The sequence below is a fragment of the Gossypium arboreum genome, chromosome 9 (assembly GCF_025698485.1).
Source record: "Gossypium arboreum isolate Shixiya-1 chromosome 9, ASM2569848v2, whole genome shotgun sequence".
NCBI classification, from domain to species: Eukaryota; Viridiplantae; Streptophyta; class Magnoliopsida; order Malvales; family Malvaceae; genus Gossypium; species Gossypium arboreum.
The window spans coordinates 11,465,419-11,489,498 of record NC_069078.1 but is presented as its reverse complement, the minus strand read 5'-3'; the positions used below and the strand labels follow the sequence as shown (position 1 = coordinate 11,489,498).

At 35.1% G+C, this 24,080-nt stretch overlaps 1 long non-coding RNA gene across 8 annotated transcripts; it reads right to left on the bottom strand.

Annotated features, from left to right (window-relative positions):
* Positions 1-157: 157 nt before the first annotated feature.
* Positions 158-4,986, bottom strand: LOC108457508 (uncharacterized). 8 transcript variants are annotated; one of them, XR_008271125.1, is made up of 9 exons: positions 4,757-4,986; positions 4,112-4,342; positions 3,897-4,006; positions 2,578-2,717; positions 1,952-2,073; positions 1,770-1,869; positions 1,479-1,558; positions 516-613; positions 158-382 (listed from the first exon to the last, which is right to left on the bottom strand). It is a non-coding gene; the product is annotated as an uncharacterized LOC108457508 (long non-coding RNA). The 8 variants fall into 8 exon arrangements; XR_008271126.1 differs by having other exon boundaries at positions 1,952-2,060; XR_008271123.1 differs by lacking the exon at positions 1,770-1,869 and having other exon boundaries at positions 4,112-4,157; positions 4,239-4,342.
* Between the last annotated feature and the right edge of the window lie 19,094 nt (positions 4,987-24,080).

Here is a 24,080-nt window from a genome sequence, read left to right as displayed (position 1 = left end):
AAACTTTAAACTATATACTTTTAAGGATAAATAAAAATATTAATTAAATTAAATTTTCTATTAATATTTAAACTTCAAAACTAAATATAAAAATTAATGAATTTAAATTAACGAAACAAGAACATTGATCAAGTTAAAAAAAAAGACAATGAAGAAATTAAGGGTCAAACATTAGCTCCAATAAATGTTCAAAATGTAAGACAGCTACATTCAAATAGAAACTAAATAACAACTAAAGCATCCAATGGAATATAATTTCACTCTTCATCACTAAATGTTTCCTCATAAACATGGCTTCATCCAAAACAAAACCTCATACCATTACAATTTGTCTTTTAAGCAGAAGCTGCTGCAACCTTCTTTCTTGGTGCTGCTTCAGTACCTATACATCACCCGCAATCAAAAATAAGAACATTTTGAAAAAAAAAAAATCCAAAATTTCTTACAAGAACAGAAATACGCAATGGAACTAAAATCAAAAAGCAATGAGCCTAAGGACATTGGCATTTTCCTACCTTCCCTGAAACCTGTCTTGAACCTACGAGGAACGTGGCGAAGATACCTCTATACACCGGTGATGGAGATGTTAGCCTCATCTAATTGAAACCAATAGCTAGAAACACAAATAATCACACAAGTTAAAAAGCCCAAAATAAGTACTTAAACACTTCAATTTGCAACATTTAAGCACTTCAATTTACAACATTTAAACACTTCAATTTGCAGCATTCAAACACTTCAATTTGCAGCACTTTAACACTTCAATTTGCAGCACTTTAACATCTCAATTAACAACATTTATACACCTCAATTACAGAGATAAAACATCTCAATGTCCAGCAACTAAACACTTCAATTTGTCGTACTTAAACACTTCAATGTGCAACATTTAAGCAGTTCAATTTACAGCATTTAAACACTTCAATTTACAACATTCAAACACTTCAATTTGCAGCACTTTAACACTTCAATTTACAGCATTTAAACACTTCAATTTACAGCATTCAAACACTTCAATTTGCAGCACTTTAACACTTCAATTTACAGCATTAAAACACTTCAATTTGCAGCACTTTAACATTTCAATTAACAACATTTAAACACTTCAATTTACAGCATTCAAACACTTTAACTTGCGACACTTTAACACTTCAATTTACAGCATTAAAACACTTCAATTTGCAGCACTTTAACATTTCAATTAACAACATTTAAACACTTCAATTTATAGCATTCAAACATTTCAATTTGCATCACTTTAACACTTCAATTTAGAGCATTAAAAGACTTCAATTTGCAGCACTTTAACATTTCAATTAACAACATTTATACACGTCAATTACAGTGATAAAACATCTCAATTTCCAGTAACTAAACACTTCAATTTGCAGTACTTAAACACTTCAATTTGCAACATTACAACTAATATATAATTTTAGGATTCATTAACCAAGAAAAGGAAGGAAAAATATTCTTACTGCCATGGAATATCGCCTGCAATCAGCCATTCTCCTTCTTTGTCCTGGTAGGTGAGAATATAATCATCTTCATCACATTTCTTGTTGTTCATGACATGAAAAAGAAAAAAGCAAGCTGAATATTGAGATTTTTGGTATTCATTTATCTTTTGAGGAATTTATGTATATAATCAATGACTTTACCTTTGGCAAACATGGTGATCAAGGAGTGATTTAAAATATAAATCATGAAAATATTTTACACTAAGGAAAATAATGTTTTAGTATATATATTATTGGAGTGATTTAAACCTTTTTGGATCTTATGCGTTTAAAGACAGAATCAAGTTGTTGCTCCAAATTTTGAAGCTCTCTAAGACTCAAATTCTAGGTATCTTCTCCTTCGTAATGCCTAGAAATATAATTAATTATTTATTAAAAGAGAAAGATGCATGCCTTGAATGTATCTAAAATTTGAAGCCATTGGGGGGTACCTCAGGTTTCTTTGTAAAGTCTGCATTCTAGCTTTAAGTTTTGCATGTTCCCAGGTCCAGTTTCCCTGTAAAAGAACATATATGTTCTTTCTTGGTGCTGCTTCAGTACCTATACATCACCCCTAATAAAAAATAAGAACATTTTGAAAGAAAAAAAAAAAAACCAAAATTTTGCATTAGATCCCAAATCCACTGAATACTACTTCAAAATTCATGCTTTTTTATGCATAATGCACATGTAAAAGTACAACTAGAAGCAGTAGTTTAAAATTAAGTCGTAAAGTAATCCCCAGTAGTTATAAAGAAATATCACTGGCCATGGAACTAAAATGGCATTCATCACCTTCAACAGCCTGTGCCATAAATCTTTTATGGAGTCCAAGTAGAAAAACAACCACATCATGTATCATTTATCATAGATATGTGCACACACACAAAGCAGAGTGTAAGTGCTGGAAAAATTTTTAAAACCTTACATTATCAAATTAGAACTAATTAAACAAATATGGAAAAGAAAATAAATGATCGTAAAAATACGGTGCTGGCTTCATTAACTATCTCACCTTGATTCATGAGGGTGCACACATCACCTTATCATGAAAAATTATATATATTAAATAATTTACCTTGTTTTATCTGATAGAATCATAGTTTGCAATAGTGCAATGTTGATCATATCCACCAGTACTTCATCTATGTTGCAATCTGAGCCAATCCTTGTATCAACCAATTCCAACAAGTTCCCATTCTCCTTCAAAACATGAGCCTATAAAACACACAAATTTAATTGCCACATTCAAATTCATTAGATAAAAAAATGAAACTCAAACTGAAAAATGCATAAACTTTCTTTGTCATGTGTATAAAGTACTTGTGTTTGGTATAAGTGATATGTGTTTGACATTCTATAGTATAATCCTTCATATGTATAATAGCTTTTATTAAAAGCTTTCCAATGAACCCTTGAAGAGTAGGACCGTATGAATTCCTTCATTAAGGACTATCAGTTAAAAATGCCAAAAAGTGGCCAACAGACACCAGTTCTTCAGGTTCAGCTATTAATCCAAGCCTAACATCACGTGATAGCAAGCTAAAAGGATTAAACATACACCAAGTACGTAATGACCTAATGGTCCAAGTCCGTCACCAGGAAACTATAGTCTTATCCATAACTACAAATGAATTTCCACATGCCAACATTCTAGAAACTCACACGCATGACCTGTTTCCTTCTAAAAGATATAAAATTAATTCAATAATTAAGTGGAAAAGGGCTCTTTAGCACGAGGAATGTCAAGCTTCTGAAACATTAAATGAGGAACGCCCTTAAACACTGAAATACAAGTTGACAGCTAAGCACATGTTGTAGCGGGATTCATTAATCAAATGTGCTAGCAGTCTTCTAGCATAGGCTCGAACAAAAACATTCAAGAACTTTACATGAAAATTCAACAATGGAATTAGACTAATAAAAGACTCCTATGCAACAACAGTATCAATTGTTCCCATGCAACAGATCTTCATGCTCACATACCTCTGCAACCTTCTCTGTTTCCTCTATCAATGCAGTCCAAGCATTAAAATCTAATGAATTGGCTCTCAAAATACTCCATAAACGTTCTTCTTCAACAGACATGGTTTTTACTTCTAACTTGCTAAGTTTTTACTTACTCGGACATACAAACAAATATACAGGGAAAAAACATAATTTTTTTTAAAGAACGGTGGTGAATAACTGAATGGCCAAATTAAATAATTTATAAGTAGAACTAATAAGCAGGAAAAATAAAGTTGTTTATCGTAGAGAAAACTTTAATACAAAGCAAAAGAGTGCAATCTAAAAACTGCTAAACAAGGGACCTTAGAGTGTTATAATGGGATGTTAAAGTACAAGAAATAGCACAGCATCTCCTGCATCAAGAATAATTTAAAGTACGTAAGCTACCTCTTGTCTTCTGCAGCAATACTTAGCAACTCCTTCATGTTTGTAGAAACTAGCTTTTGTACTCCTTCGGAATGTAAGACATCTTCTTGAGGAATTGGATTCTTTTTTTACTATTTCATGAAATTATTTATTACTAATTATATTAATAATAATTATAATAATAATAATAATAATAATAATAATAATAATAATAATAATAACTCCCTAACAAAAACCTCTCTACTTTTCTTCCTTGCGGTGCTACTGTGCCTGTTTCATTAACTAGAGGGCAATCAAATCAACCTGCTAAAAACATCAAAAGGCAAAAAAAAAATTCTAAAAACCAATGAAAAAATACGTTACTTTTTTGTCTGGCAAGTCTTTGCTAGATGATTTGAACACTTTATTCACCGTCGAGAACCATCCACTCCCTTTCTTTCCCATCGTCGGTCAAAAAATAGAAGTTTCTAAAACATATACAAAATGGCAGATCGTAAAACACTGAATTTTTTAAACTAATGAAACATATTACACTCGTTAAAATGTTAGAAAGAACGATACATAGAGACAAAGCAACAAACACTTATATGCCATTTTACAAATTCATGTTAAATGAAAATATAGAATTCATGGCAGCTACTCTCAAGGCGCCATTTTGAAGAAAATCAGCAAGTTCATCAAACAACAAGGCTGTCCTCCATCCCCAACCCTTGGGAACTTTTGCTAGAAGAGTGCCCCTCTGTTTGAAGCTTCCGACCACCATTACTTCTCGCTTTGATGGACAAATTAGTTGGAAAAATGAAGGTATGAAAACAGAAGGCCATCATAGCCTATGAATAAGGGAACAGACTGCAAATGCTTCGATTTGAACTTAGACTTACTAGATTTCGGCGAAAATCAAATGGATGAAGATTTAGAGAAACAGGAAATGCAGTGAGAGAGATGCTGAGGATTACGGATCAGTATGGCGACATGGAAATGGTGGAAGGATTTCGATTTGGGTGAAAAATTAGATGTGTTTTGGGGATACTGATTTTAGGGGAAAATTTTAGGGGGAAATTTTAGGGGTTTTAATGTGTAAAATTTAGGGAAAAAATTAATAAGGGATTTCGGGGTTATAATTTAGGAGAAACAAAATAGGATTTTAATAGAGCAGAACGGCGTAGTTTTGTTTTAAGGAAAATGATTTTTTGTGGCGTTTTATCTAAAAACGTCATAATTACTCAATTTTAATTTTTTATTTTTAAAATATTTTTTTATTTTTTCTTTTAAAACTTTTGTGTTGAGATTATTATTTTTGGATTTTTTTAATTTTGAATATTAAACTTTTTAATTGAAATATGGACTAAAATATTAAATATTAAATTTTAAGTTTTTATTTTTTATTTTTATTTTTAAATTGTATTTTGGAGATTTTTATAATTTTTAAATTAATATATAAAATATAAAAGAAAACTTTAATAGAAATAAAATAGAATCGATGAATTAAAAAAATACAAAATGAAACAAAGAATACAAGTATTATTCTTTAAGTATAGTTTGCATTAATTGTTTAGATTTTTATGTAAATGGCATTTAATTATATGTATACACCTAAATTTTGACAAGAATATATTTCGTAATTATATATGAATTTCGGTTTAATGTGTAATTGTAGACTTGAAATTCTAATTGTGGTTTAAATGTATAGTTGAAACTTTAATTTTGATTTAGTCATACATATTTTAAAAATAAATACATCAATATATTTTTATATTGAATAAATATAAATATTTATGTATGCAATATATAAATATAAAATGATGTTATATCAATAATCGTGTTAATAATTTACAAGAACTAGATTAAATTAAAGTTCATGTATACAATTGCACACTAAACCATTGTTCATGTATGCTTTTGGGATTTAACCCATTTTGATATATATTTTTTAAAATAATAATCTATATTTATCTTATTTAGATTTATATTATAAAAAATTCAAGATACACAAGTTAAGTAGTTCACCATATTTACCCCTGACACTAAAAATTAAATCCTAAAACCCAAACTTCAAACCCAAAATCCTAAACCATAAACCCTAAATCTTAGACCATAAACCTACACCCTAATCTCTAACTATATAGTTACCTATCCATAAACCTTAAAATAGTAACTCATACATTTTAAACCCTAAATTATATACCATAAACCATAAACCATAAATTATAATGATAATTAATTCAATATTTTAAAATTAATACTATCTCTTTAATAATTATATAAGAAAATATTTATCATATAAATTAAAAACACTAATTAATCTAAACCCTAAGCTCTTAATCCCTAAACTTTAAACCATAAGTCATAAAACATAAACCTTAAACCATAAACCCCTGACCTTTAACCCCTAACACCTAAACCTTAAACCACCCTTAAACCATAATCCCTAAACCCATAATCCATAAACCTTAAAACAGTAACATATAAACATTAAACCCTTAACCATATACCGTAAACCCTAAACTATAATGATAATTAATTCAATATTTTAAAATTAATACTATCTCTTTTACAATTATATAAGAAAATATTTAACATATAAATTAAAAAACAATTAGTCATATACCAGAAATCTTTAAAATTATTTTAAATAATAGTATTTTAATTTTTTTCATTTTTGGTGGCGTTTTTTGAAAAACGCCGCTAAAGATCGAACATCAGTGGCGTTTTCTAAAAAGCGCCGTTAAAGGTGTACATATAGCGGCGTTTTTAAAGAAGCGCCACTAATACTGGATCTTTAGCTGCGTTTTTAAAAAGCACCACTAAAGCCACTAAAGGCTCAATACAAAACGACGACGTTGTGTTAATTTTTTTGCGGCATTTTTTTAAAAACGCCGCTAAAGGTGTACATATAGCGACGTTTTTAAAAAAGCGCTGCTAATGCTCGATCTTCAGCGGCGTTTCCGCTAAAAGTCTGTTTTCTTGTAGTGGTAGCGTCGAAAGTGAAGTTTTTTGACTTTCACTGAACCTCATTTTTCTGCATTTCGGGTACACATCTGATATCGTTTCAATGCAAAGCTATCCTGAGCCTTCCAAAAGCCTAAAAACAGAGTACCCGTCAACGATTTAGCGGATTCACTAACAAATTTGATACAAAGGAAACAATACGAAACTTTACCGCCAACGACTACCACTACTACATGTTCTAAACCATCGGAGCTCTAACGAATGATCCCCCGTCAATTCTTGAAAATAATGATCTTATTGAATTACTATAATTTCAAAAACACCCCATTAAGAAAAACTCCACCGCTCGAATACACTTCAGCCAAACTGAAACCTCGCTTACCAAGATGCACGATGACCACGGAACACAGCACCACGAAATTACCACGGCAAAAAGAAAGAATTGAATGATAAAAGGGAAGGAGGAAAAAAGGGGAAAAGAAACGCAGAGAAAACAAAGATGTTAACTTTTTTTCTAGAATGGAGAGGAAAACCAAAAACTAATCTGATATCCCACAATCCCTTAACTCTCTCCACTACCCCACTCCAAATAACCTCTACAGAATTTCTGTTTGACCAAAACTCTCTCTCAGTCAAACAAAAAAAGGTAAACTCCTCCACTCGCGCAGAGATTCAAACACAAAACCTCCATACCACACACAGACTCCCTTTCCACTCGAACCAGTAAGCTCATTCTAATATGATTCTACAAATAATTAACATAAGCCCACTCCCCAAACACAATATTTAAATCAGAAAAATATCAAAATTTGCCAGAGGTAGGACTTGAACTTGGGACCTCTCAAACATTCCCAGAACACTTAACCACTAAAGTAGATACAAAGTTGTGTCAAGATCTCACAGAACTAAAAATAAAAATTTTGGGGCGTTACACAGATACTGAGTTTGTCTGAGTTCTGTAAACGCCAGTGGGCGTACTCTATGGTTATAAGTGATTCCTTTGCAAGATTGAACTGTGTTATTAATATTTTTCTTAAGATATCTACGGAACTCATTAAGTTCTTTTGAACTTACCCCGTTACCCTTTCCTTCTCAAGCCTATTGTTGAAGGAAGATTTTCTAAAAGACTACGCTAGAAGACAACTGTTGCTGTGAGACATCTATTTATTTGTACTATGCGTGACATAGGGTGGTGATGTCTAGTTGTATTTTGAGATGGAATTGTAACTGAAACTTATGAAAATTCTTTAACGAAATTTCATCTAAGTTTTTGGAATGCTTTCATAATGTTATATTTCGAATAATGAAATTATCTTATTGAAGTTTATACGCCATTTGGCTTATACTATATTTTAGTATTGAATTAAAGGTTTAAATCAAACACTGTAAATTATATAAAATTTTTGCTAGAAATAGTTTTAAAGATGGATGACTTCTAAGTAGTGACACATCATACCTGGGTCCTTCTAAGGGATCGAGTTTGGCGTGTTATAGGTTAGGCACTACCTATTGAACTCAATACCACCCCTACAATTACAAAATCACAAAGGCAACCATTTATTTCCATATCTTCCACTTTGCACATCTTACATAGCACTCTATATAGGTATACCTGTACAAGCCCAATTTAGCTCGGGGCCTAATAAGACCCCAAACCTAAACAAATGACCCACTACCCAACTACTACCCAGCAGGCTCGATCTACAAATGGCCAAAACACAACCCAAAATCCTTAACCTATTTTCTATCAGCCCAATAATCCCAAAACATTAAGCCAACTCAGAAACCCTAGGGTTTCTAAGCCTCCCTTGTGTCGCAGCCACCACCCACGTGCCTCAGCATGCACTCCGCCCGAGGGTCGACGTCCCTTGCACGGAAGTGGAAACTCCCTCATCCGTTGACCCTTCATGGACCTGCAAACATGGCAAAAAAAGGAAAATAGCAAAATCAGAGCCAAACAGTAGCAAACAATAGATTAAAATTTTTGTATTCGGCTATAAGAAGCCTCAAACGTAAAATATTTTTATCATTAGCTATTTTCGTTTCTTGTTTCTTTTATTCTTTTTAACACAAATCTTTTAAATAAAAAGAAAAGAAAAAACTTACTTGAGTAGTCCCACGCTCCTCCGTCGAGGGTGTTTCACCGGCGCCGAGGGCCTCAAAACCTTTCAAGGTTTGGCCTTGGCTTTGACGGTTTCGTCGGCTAGGTAAAAGGACCAAAGAATTATCTTTTATTCGGTTTTTATCACGAATAAGAGGCTAGGCCTCTGGATCCGGTCAAACGAGGGCTAGAGGGACCATTTTACACCTCTCCAACCACCGTCCATGGTGGAGGAGAGGTGGTTTGGTGGTGGCACGATGATCAGTGTATAACCCTAGCAGAGAAGAAATGAAACTAAAAAGGGGGTGTTCTGTTTTTTTAAAAAGGAGAAGAGGAAACAAATGAAAAATGAAAATTTTGACTTAAGTAATAATGCAAAAACAGTACCATTTTGCACCTAGGTTTCTAACGCCGAAACGGCGTCATTTGGAGTATGCCCGTGCGCAACCCGACCCGCTCCAGGGAGGTCCGCGCGTTTCCTTTGAGTGGGAAAATATCCACTTTGGTCCCTCCGCCTTTTCTATCCCTTTATTTAATCCCACTTTGCTCTTTTTCTTTTTTAAAATCTCGCCCTATTATTTTATTTTATTTCCAATTCAATCCCTGGCCTGGACAATGGAAACGCAGTGCGTTTGGACTTGGGATATTGTCCCATTTTGTCCTCACGAATTTAGGCACGTTTTATTAAGGTCCCTGGCAGCTTTCTGTTCTCTATGATCTATACCTCAAATTTTGATTCGATTTCAATCATGTCCATAATTTATTTAATTCATTTGTTAACCTTTTTAAGCTTCATAATATATTCGATTAAATGTCTTATATGTTATTTACCTTAAGGCCATTGTAACTTACTTTAATGTATTGTTTGTTCAAATTATTAGTTATTTTAACTTGCTTTATGTATGTATTATTTATTTTATAATCCTTACCTATTATATATATGTATATATACAATTTATTTCAAGTTTTTATATATTTGCCATTCTTTTAAAACTTTTTTGCCATATATTTATTTCAAATTATTTTATATTGCTTATTTTTATGTTATTGCATATTATGTATTTCAAATAATCCTTTTTTATATTACATTTGAATCATTATTATATTTATATTGTCTATTTTAATGCTTTATATATTACATATTTTAAACTTGTTATATATATATATATATATATATATATATCATTTTAAATCGACTTATATATTTCTTGTTTTAAAATTATTTTATACTTTATTTTAAACCCTTTTACTTATTTTAAATGATTTTATTTATTCCAGTTTTTTTACGTATTATTTATTTTATATTTTTATACATACGCATTATCTATTCTAAATTATTCATATATATATCTTTTTTTAATTTGCTTTGTGTATTATAGATTTTAAAATCCTTTTTACATTACTTATTTTAAACTCATTTATTATCATTCTAAAATTTATTTACATTTTATTTATCTTAATTTGCTTTATACCTTTTTATTGCTTAATTCATTGGTTTTTATTTATCAATGTTATTATTTGGATGTTGTATGATTATTGCCTTTGTGTGTATTTTAATTCGCTTTTTCATGTTTTTGTATTATTGCTATTAATTCGTATAATGTCGTGTTTATGTATCATTGCTCTAGGCTCATTACTATATTTTTATTTCATATCATCGCCTCATGAATCAAGCCTCGTTACATTTACCCAATAAATCGTTTTATTTTAATCTAAACAAATAACCCACGTCGTTTTAAACTTACGTTTGATAAAATTTTAAAAAAACAAAGAAATTTTCAAAGTAAGGTAATGTTCTGTATTTGGAAATTCGAGAGATCATGCCCTAACGTACTGGGTTTCGATTTTTCTCGTTTGATCCAAATGACCGAATAACCTCCTAAAATTAAAATGCGTGAGTTTTGAAAATCAAAAGACCAACTTATTCTCGATGGTCTGAAATGTTATGTCCTAACGTACTGGATGTGGCATTTTATTACTTCGGGACAAGAAAGTCTTTGGAGTCCATTTCAATTTATTCAAGCAAATTCTTCATATAGATCAACATAAAAAGGGATCGTATTTTAAATTCTTTTCGAGTTTTTTTCAATTCTCAATATTAAGACAATAATTAATCAATTAGGTACCAATTTTGGGCACTACGAGGGTGCTAATCCTTCCTCGTACGTACCCGACTCCTGAACCCGTTTTCTCAAATTTCGTACACCAAAATCGTTTTTTTAGTAAATTGAGATTTTTATTAAAATGACCAGATTTCTAGTTGATCCGATCACACCTAAACAAAAAAGGATTGGTGGCGACTCCCAATTTTCGTTTATCATTTTCAAAACCAAAGTCGACCCCGTTTTTCAAAAAAATAATTTCGACAGCTTGGCGACTCCGCTGGGAATGAACTAAGAGAGTCAAGCCACAAGTTGATTAACTTTTGTCTTTTTGTCAAAAATTAAAAATTTGGTTTTGGAGTACGATCCTTTCATTGCATTTCATCTATTATTTTGTGGTTTATGATATAATACCTGCTTCTTTGGTTCAAGTCTTTAAATAGTTTTACATATCGCATTGCATGATCGTTTAATCTACCCTTTTAAGTGGAAGTGAGAAACTATTCCTTCGTGAGGTCTTCACCTCCATGTAGGATAGTGGATCTCTTTCGGGATACATCCGTAACTATGTCTTCGTGAGATTTTCATCTCCGTGTAGCCATAGGGAAATGTATTCACCTAAACCGAACTCAATCCATATGAGCCTATAATAGGTGGTTAAACTACCCCAAACCTTAGTGGTTACTCGAATATGTGCTTGATTATTTCCTGTTTGCTTTGGATTCTATTTTTTGTATACTGACTTGTTGTGTTTTGTTGTTATTGCATGGCATTACATTATAAGAAGGTGTTGATTCACGTTTGGTTACTAAATAGAAAAGCTTAACATGGATAAAGGGTTTCTTGATAGAGTGGAGAATAATGCGACCGTCCGAGTATGGCCCGAAAGGACGCAGCAAAAGAAAGGAGATAGTTTGATCGAGGGATATGAATCGGAGTTGTGGGATTTCACTCGCATCAGTGTGACCCAAAATGACCAGTGAGAATTGAAGGAAATATGGAACAGTTGGAATGACGAGATCAAGCAGATGTTTTATCGCGATTATGGGGACTTACCTTATTTACTCGAGGTGAAAGTAGACAAACGCTTATTCCGAGCTCTCCCAGTATTGGAATCCCGCATATAGTTGCTTCACTTTTGGGAAGGTTGATTTGGTACCTACCGTGGAAGAGTATATGGCCTTACTTCGTTGCCCGAGGATTAAAGTCGACAAGCCCTATTCCAAAATGGCTAACGTCCCGACCTTTGTAAAGAAATTGATGAATATCACAGGGGTGAGTGAGTAGTGGGTTGCAGCCCAAACCAAGCAAAAAGGAGACGGCAAGTGTATTTCTTGGAAAAACTTGAGAGATCTGATTCTAGCACATCCGGACGTGAAAAAGAGGGTTAATGTTTTTGCTTTGAGCATCTACGGTTTGGTCGTCTATCCCAAGGCATTAGGATACGTAGATGAAGCAGTTTCAGACCTGTTTGATTGACTTGATAAAGGGGTCTCACCTATCCCTGCGATCTTGGTCGAAACGTTTAGATCATTGAATGCTTGCCAGAGAGCGGGCGAAGGCAGATTTATAGGGTGTATCGTGGTTCCATAGACACTTTTGGAAGGTAGAAAAAATCGCATATTGAGTTTTTTCTAAGAACTACTCCCCATTAAAGGAATTAGTGGCTACCCCAAGGCAGGATGACCTTTCTGAAGCAAAGTGGGTGGCGATTCTCCAGAATCTACAAGCTGAAGATATTAGGTGGAGGGCCCCATGGATGATCCCCGATAAGATTTTATATCGGTACGGGGACTTTGACTGGGTCCTTCTACTTGGGATATGGGGAGCCGTTGGATATGCTCCACTACTCGTGTTAAGGCAGTACCAATCAAGGCAGTTCGTACCAGTGACACGAGGGTTAGCTCAATGCGAGTTCCCATACAAGGACGATAATTATAGGAAGAGAGTTCGTGAGATATCGAATGCTTGGAGCCAAACCCGTAGAATGAAAGGATTCACCGAAGGTCCAATGACGACCCCTGAGTATGACTGCTGGTGGAGTAAAAGAATCAAAGACAACATCCCAATGCCAAGTCAAGAGAACACTCGATCGATAGAGGAGCACTTGCAAGCAGTACTGTCTGAATTAGAAATCATCAAACAAGACTTTGAGAAAAGGAGGTCAGAATTAGGAAAGAAGATAGAACAATTAGAAGAGGAGAAGATGAAGTTGGGATTAGACGTCGATATCCACAAGCTTGAGGTTGAAAAATTGAGGAAGGGAAAAAACAAGGCCGAAGAAGATCTAGATAGTCTGAAAACTGATTACAAAAAGCTGTTATGTCGATGAAAACTGTCGGTTTGGGTAAAACGTCTGAGCAATGGCATCAAGAAATTAAAGAAGAAAAGGCTAGAGCCGATCATTGGGGGGAGAAGTTTCAAGATGTCTGAATACAAGAAGACGCTTTGAAAAATAGCTTGTTGGAAAGCCAAAACGAAAAAGAGAGGTTACAAGCTCGGGTGGTCGAATTGGAAAAATCACTACATCGGCATCGTATTCGTAACTCTGTAATTAAGTTGAAGGCCAGTCTAGGCAAGATCGAGGAATTGAAAAGGAAAATCGAGGAACTCGAGACTGCGCTACAAGATAGAAAAACTCGAGTGGAACTCCTTAAGGCAAATCATGAACATTGGAAAGAACAACTTCACCACTCTCAAGATCAGATCAGAAATAGAGATTATGTCATGGGCAAAGCTATGGCTCAAGTTTGAGAGGTAGCTGATCACTTGCAAACCTTGGCAGTTCAAGCTGATGTGTTAAGCCTAAAGTACGAATCAGAATCAGATCGAGGCCGGACTTAGCCTGGCTCCTTAGGAAGGTTAAGGCTTTGGGCATTAGGGCAAAGTCGTATATGTAATCATCCGCTCTATGTAAAGAAATTTTTCTTCTAGTAAAGTTGTTCTAATGAAATTGAATCAGAATCAATACCTCTTTTTGCATTCATTTCATTCATCTGCATTACATTTCATCATATGCATTAAGTTTCACGAAAAGACCCTAATTAAACAAAATTATTTCAATTAATCTGGAAACTAACAAGAGTCAACCAACCGAATACCGCTACAATACCCGTCACAAAAATAAGGTAATGGATCAAAAAATAGAAAGACTAGAACAAATACAAAAGGATATGCAAGAGAAATTGAAAGTATAGATGCAAGAGCAGCTAGCTAAAATGTAACAAGATATGAAGGAACAAATGTAGGAGTCCCAAAATAACATGTTAAGCCAATTAGTGCAGTTGTTGGTCAGAGAATGTGAAAAAGGGAAGAGTACTGCGAACGAAAATGAGGATCCTATCTACCTCCAGGCTTCACTCCAATCAACTTCCAGACACTACCAGAAGTATACCCACGAGGGATACCCGTTACTATCAGGCCTCAATAGCATCAAACTGATACTTCAGTGTCGATGAATTATCAAACAGGCTCAGGTTCTAATCCTGGGGATAACCCAACCAATCTCCTTGTTCCTGATCTAGATAATGTAGCAGAAGTGGAGAAAACAAGAGTGAAACCACCAAAACAGCAGGATGATCGATACAAGTGGCTAGAAGAAAAACTCAGAGCAATGGAGAACGCCGATTACTGTTGCGGAATGGATGCCAAGGACCTAAGTTTGGTCCCAGATTTAGTACTCCCTCCTAAGTTTAAAACCCCAAACTTTGAAAAATACAATAGAACTAGCTGTTCAGAGGCTCACATCACCATTTTCTGTCAAAGAATGGCAGGGTACGTTCACAATGATCAACTGCTGATCCACTGCTTCCAAGACAGTTTGGTCAGGTCTGCGGCCAAATGGTACAACCAACTGAGCTGCACTCAAATCCATTCATAGAAAGACTTGGCACAAGCTTTCATGAAGCAATACGGCCACGTGACAGACATAGCACCCGACCGAATCACGTTACAAAATATGGAGAAGAAACAAAATGAGAGCTTCAGGCAATACGCCCAAAGATGGAGAGAGGTGGTGACTCAAGTCCAACCACCTCTTCTAGAGAAAGAAACAACTATACTCTTTATCAATACTTCGAAGGCTCCATTCATCAACCACATGCTAGGAAGTCCTACTAAGAGCTTCTCAAACATAGTAATGTCCGGAGAAATGATAGAGAACGCGATAAGGTGCGGGAAGATTGAAGCAAGGGAAAATGCCAAGAAATCAGCCCCGAGAAGGAAAGAAAATAAGGTGAACAACATGAGCGTGTACAATAAGAGTTATTCCAAGCTAGTTACCGTTGCCAACCTAATACAGTGACTACTAGCCGTCAGGGCTCGGCAAGACAAGATTCAAACTCAAGGCCTAACGCAGAAAGAGTCCAGTTTACGCCTATCCCAATGTCATACAGAAAGTTGCATCAGAGCTTATTCGATGCCCATGTAGTGTCACCCTTCTACTTGAAGCCTATGCAACCTCTGTTCCCGAAGTGGTGTGACTCTAACGACCAACGTGAGTACCATGCAGGGATAACGGGGCACTCGATCGAGAACTACACTGCGTTTAAAAAGTTGATAGAAAGATTTATCCAAATGGGTATCGTAAAGTTTGACAACCCATCAGGACCCAACGTAGCAGAAAATCCATTGCCCGATCATGTTAATAAAGGGATAAATGCGATAGTTGAGAATGGAGGCAAAAGAATCAAGGCTGACATGGCAGAAGTAAAAACCCCATTGAGTTGGGTTTGGAAACAAATGATCAATGGAGGTTTGATCACACAACGTTTAGGGGGAAAACCCAGAGAAGCGAGAAAATACTACGAGTTTCATGCCGTTGAGGACCATGACATCCAAGAGTGCAGTGAGTTTAGGTCCATAGTACAAAATCTGATGGACAATAAAGAGATAGAATTTTATGAAGAAATCGGAAGATCAGAAGAAGGAGAGGTTTACGCCTCAGAGGAAGGAACAACAGAAGGGGACCAAAGAGTTAATCATCCTGTGGTGATCATTTCGCGATCAAGGAAAATGAAGAAGGAATACAAATGGCACCGAGAGTTATAATCCAGAAACCAGTATCCTTCCCCTATAAGGATAGCAAAAGGGTTCTCTGAAATTACGACTGCAATGTGACAATCCCAAGGGAGGAGAGCCCGGCTAGTGCTTCAGAGGGGAACCAAGATGTAGGTTTTTATACACGCAGTTGGAGACGTTGTAATGCCCCCACGCCCGAGACCATCGCCGGAGTCGAGTATGAGGTGTTACTAAGCTTAGTTTAACATTTTTAGAACTTTGGATTATTGTTTCTGCATTCACAGCTTTTAAGCTACTTGCATTACAGTCAAAAGAAAAATCATATCTCGAGTTACAAAACTCAAAATCAAGATCTGTAAATTTTTCCTGAATCTAGACTCATATACCTATCTACTAATTTTTTTATAGAATTTTTGGTTGGGTCAATTAGTACAGTTTATTAGTTAAAGTTACCCCTGTTTCAGGACTCGATTGGTCTGACCTCTGTTTACTACGAACCACATTTATCTATGTACAAAATTCATATAACTATGAGATTTGTTTCTACTAAAACTAGACTCAATAAGGATTCTGAGGATATAAAATATACCACCTAATTATATCTTTATAATTTATGATGAATTTCTAAATTTGGAACAGGGGATTCAAAAACTGTTATGACCCTGTTTCACTAAAATTCAAATATCTTCTAACATATAATTCCTTTACCTGTTTCATTTGTTTCATGTGAAACTAGACATAATAAGCTTCAATTTTATATGTATTCCATCACCAAATTCAATTGCTATGATTTTAGTAAATTTTCAAACTCATGTCGTTGTTGTTGTAGTATTCTTTATGGCAAATTTCATCCTTTTATGAGTTTTATGCACTAAGTATCTTAATAGTTTTCCTTAACATCAAACATAATCTACACTAACCATTTTCATAATTTATCATTATCAAGCATTTCCTCAACCATTCCACAACCATACCATAAGATCATTTACACAAAATAGGTATATTGCTATACATGCCATATTTAAATTTACAAGCCATTACCAAAAGTCTTCCTGGATAGTGTGATCGAGCCTTCGACCTATCCCGACTCTGAAATGGCTTGTCCAAAACTACAATGAGTAAGAAGGAGGAGTAAGCATAAATGCTTAGTAAGTTCATATGCAAATAATAAGTAACATAACAAACAGTTATACCAATCAACATTAGCATACATTACCAAAACACATATCACATCTCTGATCATTTTTCATCATCTTATTACCTTATAGTGGTTGTATCAATACTCAACCCGAGGGTTAAATACATACCGTCCAAAATAACCATTTCACATCACTCACCAATACTTCTCTTTACATCTCGAATATTCCTCCATTGAGTAGAACTTTACCCGTGAACACATCGAATATAATTCGGATACATGGATAACTTGCACATAAGTGCCATATATGCAATCAAGCAATCATGTAACCCGCCCATAAGCGAACTCGGACTCAACTCAACGAGCTCAGGCGTCAGATCCATAAGTGAACTCGGACTCAACTCAACGAGTTCGGATGCCTAGTTACATCTCTCGAACTCCTGACTCAACTCAACGAGTTCGGACATTCGCATCCATAAGTGAACTTGGACTCAACTCAACGAGTTCGGATGCTCAACCATCCTAGTGACATGTCACTTGTATCCTAATCTATTCCTAAGGTTCAAGCGGCTTTTTCCTCGAACACTTATCCTTGCGTCTTCCGTAGAATGCCAAATCAATACTCAGTAACAATTATATTTAACAAGTAGTTCACATAATTTACATATTATTTGAAATTAACCACAAAGCATACATTTCATAATAAAATTCAGCATAACATATAATTAACATCAATAACTTAAAAATAACCATTATGCTACATTATTTACACATGAACTTACCTTGGTACCAAAATACAAAGATTTTGCAATTTAGTCCACAATCTTTTCTTTTCCTCGATTGAGGTCGATTCCACGCCTTTCTTGATCTAAAATAACACATTTAGCTTATTTAATACTCACATTATCAAATTAATCCTTAACTCAAATTTTGGCAAAATTACAATTTTACCCCTAAACTTTTGCATATTTACATTTTTGCCCCTAGGCTCTGGATTAAACTTTATTCCTTATTCTTATGTTTTACAACATGCTGATCACTTTTCTCTTCTATGGCAGCAACAAATTCTCACTCTAACATGTACTTGTGACTATTAGGTATTTTTACCGATTAAGCCCTTTTACTGCTTTTTGCTTAAAATCGAGTAGTACAAGTTGTCTAACATAATTTAAAACTTCATATTCTATCATAAAACATCAAAATAAACAAATTTCACCTATGGGTATTTTTCCAAATATAAACCCTAGGTTAAATTATTGCTAACATAAGCTTTATCGAAGTTACCGGATCTCAAAACGTAAAAATCATTAAAACGGGCTTGGAATCACTTACTATAGAGCTTGGAAGCTTGAAACAAACCCTAGCTATGGAGAACCCTTGAAATTTCGGCCTAATGAAGAAGATTGACAAAAATTGGCTTTTAATTTTGTTTTTAATTCATTTTAATAACTAAATGACCAAAATACCCTTACTACTAAACTTTCCAAAAATTCCTTCCATGTCCTAATTTTGTCCATGAACTTAAAATTGGTCAAATTGCTATTTAAGACCTCCTCATTAATATTCCAAAACAATTTCATACTAAAAACTTCTAGAATGCAAGTTTTGCAACTTAATCGATTTAGTCCCTACTTTCAATTTAAGCACTTTAGGCATAGAATTTCATCACGAAATTTTCACACAATCATGCAATAATATCATAATCATCAAAATAATTATAAAATAATTATTTCTATCTCAGATTTGTGGTTACGAAACCACTATTCCGATTAGGCCCTAATTCGGGATATTACAACTCTCTCCCCCTTTAAGGATTTTCGTCCTCGAAAATCTTACCTGTAAATAGATGTGGGTATTGATTTCTCATAGTTTCTTCGGATTCCCATGTAGCTTCTTCTACTCCATGCCTTTGCCACAACACCTTCACAAGTGCAACATTTTTATTCCTTAGTTGTTTGACCTCTCGAGCTAAAATCTTAATCGGTTCTTCTTCGTAGGTCATATCCGGTTGTAGTTCAATTTCGCTTATGAAACTACATGTGAAGAATCCGAACGATACCGACGTAACATAGATACGTGGAACACATCATGAATCTTCTCAAATTCGTGGTAATGCTAATCGATATGCTACCAATCCAACTTTTTAATTACTTCATACGGCCTAATAAACGCGGACTTAATTTGCCCTTCCGTCCAAATCTAAGGACTTTCTTCCACGGAGACACCTTTAAAAATACTTTATCACCAACTTGAAATTCAATGTCCTTTTGTTTTAAATCGCATAAGATTTCGCCTATCCAAGCGACTTTCAAACAATCTCGAATTACCTTCACTTTTCTTCGCTCTTTTATTAGATCAACTCCATAAACTGATTTTCCTTGAGTTCACCAATACAAAGGCGTTCGACACTTACGACCATACAATGCTTCATAAGGTGCCATTTTCAAGCTCGTCGATAACTATTGTTGTAAGCAAATTCTACCAACGGCAAATATCTTTCCCAACTTCCTTGAAATTCCAATACACAACATCCGAGCATGTCTTCAAGAATCAATTATTCTCTCTGATTGTCCATCGCTTTGTGGATGAAAAGCAGTACTGAAATTCAACTTTGTACCTAACGCGTCTTGCAACTTTTGCCAAAACCGCGAGGTAAACCTTGGATCTCTATCTGAAATAATCGACAACGGTATTCCGTGTAATCTAACAATTTCTCTAATATACGCTTCACCAACTTGTTAAGAGAATAATCCGTGCGCATCGGGATAAAATGAGCCGACTTAGTTAATCATCAACTATTGCCCGGATGGCATCTTTCTTTCCGGAGTCAATGGTAATCTCAAACAAAATCCATAGTAATCCGATCCCATTTCCATTCAGAACCATAATAGGCTAAAGTAATCCCAAGGCACTTGGTGTTCAAATTTTCACCGTTGACAAATTAAGCATTTGGACACAAACTCGATATATCTCTTTTCATTCCATTCCACCAATACATTTTCTTCAAGTCATTATACATTTTGTACTACCGGATGAATCGAGAAATAACCACTATGTGCTTCCTGAGGATCTTTTGAATCAATTCCTCATTCTTCTAGACACAAATCCGATCTTTAAACATTAAGCACCCATCGTAACCAATTTTGAAATCGACTCTATATCAACTTCACATCGCTTTCTCTTGGCTTGCAAATCTTGATCATCTTTTGAGCTTCGAAATCTCTTGCAAAAACATTGGTTTTGCTCTTAACTCGCTAGAATCGAACCATCATCCGACACTTTTAACCGAGTGTTCATAACTCTCAAAGCAAACAACAACTTTCGCTCAAAGCATCAAGAACCACATTTGCTTTTCCTGGATGATAATCAATAACAAGCTCGTAATCTTTCAACAACTCTAACCATCTTCGTTGTCTCAAATTCAAGTCTTTTGTGACATCAAGTACTTAAGACTTTTGTGGTCAGATATACCCGACATTTTCACCATACAAATAATGTCGCCAAATTTTCAAAGCAAACACCACCGCAGCCCAATTCCAAATCGTGAGTAGGATAATTCCTCTCATGAGGTTTTAATCGCCTCAAGCATATGCCACCACTTTTCCTTCTTGCATGAGCACACACCCCAAACCATTTAGAGAAGCATCACTATACACCACAAATTCTTTACCCGATTCGGGCAGTACTAACACCGGTGCCTCTGTTAATAACTTTTCAATTCTTCAAAACTCGTTGACATTCTTCCGTCCATTCAAATTTAACATCCTTTCGAGTAATCTAGTTATAGGAGCAAGAATTATAGAAAATCCATTTACAAACCGCCGATAATACCCACTAGCCCCAAGAAACTTCTAACTTCAGCTACATTTTAGGTGGTTTCCAATCAACAATGGCTGAAATTTTACTAGGATCAACCCGTATACCATCACCCAAACAATATGACCCAAAAATCCAACTTCCCAGAGCCAAAATTCACTTTTACTAAACTTAGCATACAAATGCTTATTTCTCAAAATTTGCAAAACTATCCTCAAATGCTCAAGATGCTCGTCTCATCTTTTGAATAAATTAAAATATCATCTATAAACACCACAACAAATTTGTCCAAGTATGGTGAAATATGCGATTCATTAAATCCATAAACACAAAGAGCATTTGTCAATCCGAATGGCATAACTAAAATTCACAATGACCATACCTTGTTCTAAAAGCGCTTTAGGCACATCCGACTCTTTTACCCGCAGCTTGGTAATACCCAGATCTCAAGTCAATCTTTGAAAACCATGTCGCTCCTTTTAGCCGATCAAACAAATCATCAATTCTTGGCAACGGATACTTGTTTTTGATTGTCACCTTGTTTAACCGCCGATAATCAACACACAACCTCATAGAACCATCCTTCTTTTCACAAATAACACGGAGCACCCCAAGGTGAAAAACTCGGTCTCACAAAACCTTTATCACCAACTCTTGCAATCGCGACTTTAATTCCTTCAACTCTGCTGGTGCCATTCTATACGGAGCAATCGAAATCGGAGTTGTTCCCAGATCAAATCAATACCAAATTCTACTTCCTCGACCGAGGCAAACCCGCAATTCTTCCGAAATACGTCCGCAAATTCACACACAACCGGCAATCGATTCAACTTTCTTTTCAACTTCTTTTGTATTAATTACATACGCTAAATAAGCTTCATAACCCTTTCTCGATATCTTTGAGCCGACATTGAAGAAATCACACTAGGCAATGCCTCGATTTATCCGATTCAACTCGCAGAGTTTCACCATTTTCACACTTTAATTCTATAACCTTTTCTTTGCAATTTATTTTAGCATCATGCAATGTCAACCAATCCATACCCAAAATAACATCAAACTCATCAAACGGCAACAACATCAAGTCGGTAGGAAAGTAATGATCCCGAATCATTAAAGGACATTTCTTATATACTTTATCAACAAATACACATTTGCCTAAAAGATTCGACACTCTAATCATAAATTTCGTTCTCAACAGTATATTCATACTAGACACCAATTTCATGCACACATATGAATGAGTAGAACCGGATCAACCAAAGCAATAACATTAACATTATAGAGAGAAATGTACCAGTAATCACATCGTGAGGAAGCATCTTCACACGCTTTAATAGCATAAGTTCTAGCCGAGCCCTTCCTTCAAGTCTAACCTGCATCCTCGCTACATTCTTACTGCTTGTTTTACTTCCAGCTTTTCTCGGATACCTTCCCCTCGAGTCTGCACCACTAGCTTTTACATTCTAAAATTTTTCTTTCTCACTCTCTCGGCGCCTCTAATAAAATGATCCGGAGAACCACATCGAAAACATTCATTTGCTCTGCACGGACCAAAATGATTTCTACCACACTGCTGGCACTAGGGTGTAACAAATCTCGAGTTCCCTACACTGGCTGCAGAAGTATTCTGAGATTTAGGACCCACATTTTGCTTCTTATAATTCCCATATGATTATCCAGTTGAAGCTTGGGAACGAGGATTCATATTCCTTGACTTTCTAGGTTGCTGTGAAAATGAACTACTCATCGGTCTTTTCTTCCAATTTCTAGTCTCACCTTTCTACCTTTTTCTTTTCTTTAAGTAGTTCTTCACCTTGCAAGCTCGATCAACCAAGACTACCATTTCTTTTAGTTCAAGGATCCCGACAAATACTTTAATGTCTTCGTTGAGCCCGCCTTCAAATCGTCGGCACATCTTGGCTTTTGTAGGAACATATTCCCGCATACTTACTCAATCGAACTAACTCTCTTTCATATTCGAGATCGTCATATTACCTTGCTTCACTCAAGAAACTCTTTACATTTCGATCAATAAACCTTTCACTAATATATTTCTTCCAAACTCTTCTTGAAAGAATTCCTAGGTTACCCTCTCTTCGATACCACCAAATCAAAGTCTTCCACCAATTATAGGTGAATCTCTCAACAAAGATGTAGCACATTTCAAACATTCTTCGTGTACAAGATAATTCATCAAATACCGGATAGAATTTTCAAGCCGTAACTCGCTTTCTCTGCATCATCATCAATATTTGCTCTAAATTCTTCAAATTTCCCTTGTTTACTTAATTCACAACGGGGTTCTGTGAAATTTTATCATATCCATACCTTGAGGCATCGGGGTACAGGTTGAGGAATTGGGAGAGGTGGGGAGGTCGACATTTGGGTTCGTGACGAACGAACTCGAGTACCATGCACTCATCATTTGGAGAAAGGCTTCCGATCCCTTTCTCCTCCTCTCGACCAACAAGAGGGGTGGGTTTTCATTCTACTCGCTCCTTCAATGAGTCATGCGATTACTCTCTACTTCATCTCGCCACACTGGATCGGGATCCATTTACTATATAAAAAATTCATTTAAAAGGTCAAGTCGTCACACTATCACAATTTATACATATGGCATGTATAGCAAAATCCGTACATACAACACGTAGTCCGAGAACCGACTAAACCTGCTCGATACCACTAAATGTAACGCCCCCACGCCTGAGACCATCACGAGTCGAGTATGAGGTGTTACTAAGCTTAGTTTAACATTTTAGAACTTTGGATTATTGTTTCGATTCACAGCTTTTAAGCTACTTGCATCACAAATCACAAGAAAAATCATATCTTGAGTTACGAAACTCAAATCAAGATCCGTAAATTTTCCTGAATCTGGACTCATATACCTATCTAATAATTTTTTATATAATTTTGGTTGGGCCAATTAGTACATTTTATTAGTTAAAGTTACCCTGTTTCAGGACTCGACTGGTCTGACCTCTGCTTACTACAAACCACATTTCTCTCTGTAAAAAATTCATATGACTATAAGATTTGTTTCTACTAAAACTAGACTCAATAAGGATTCTGAG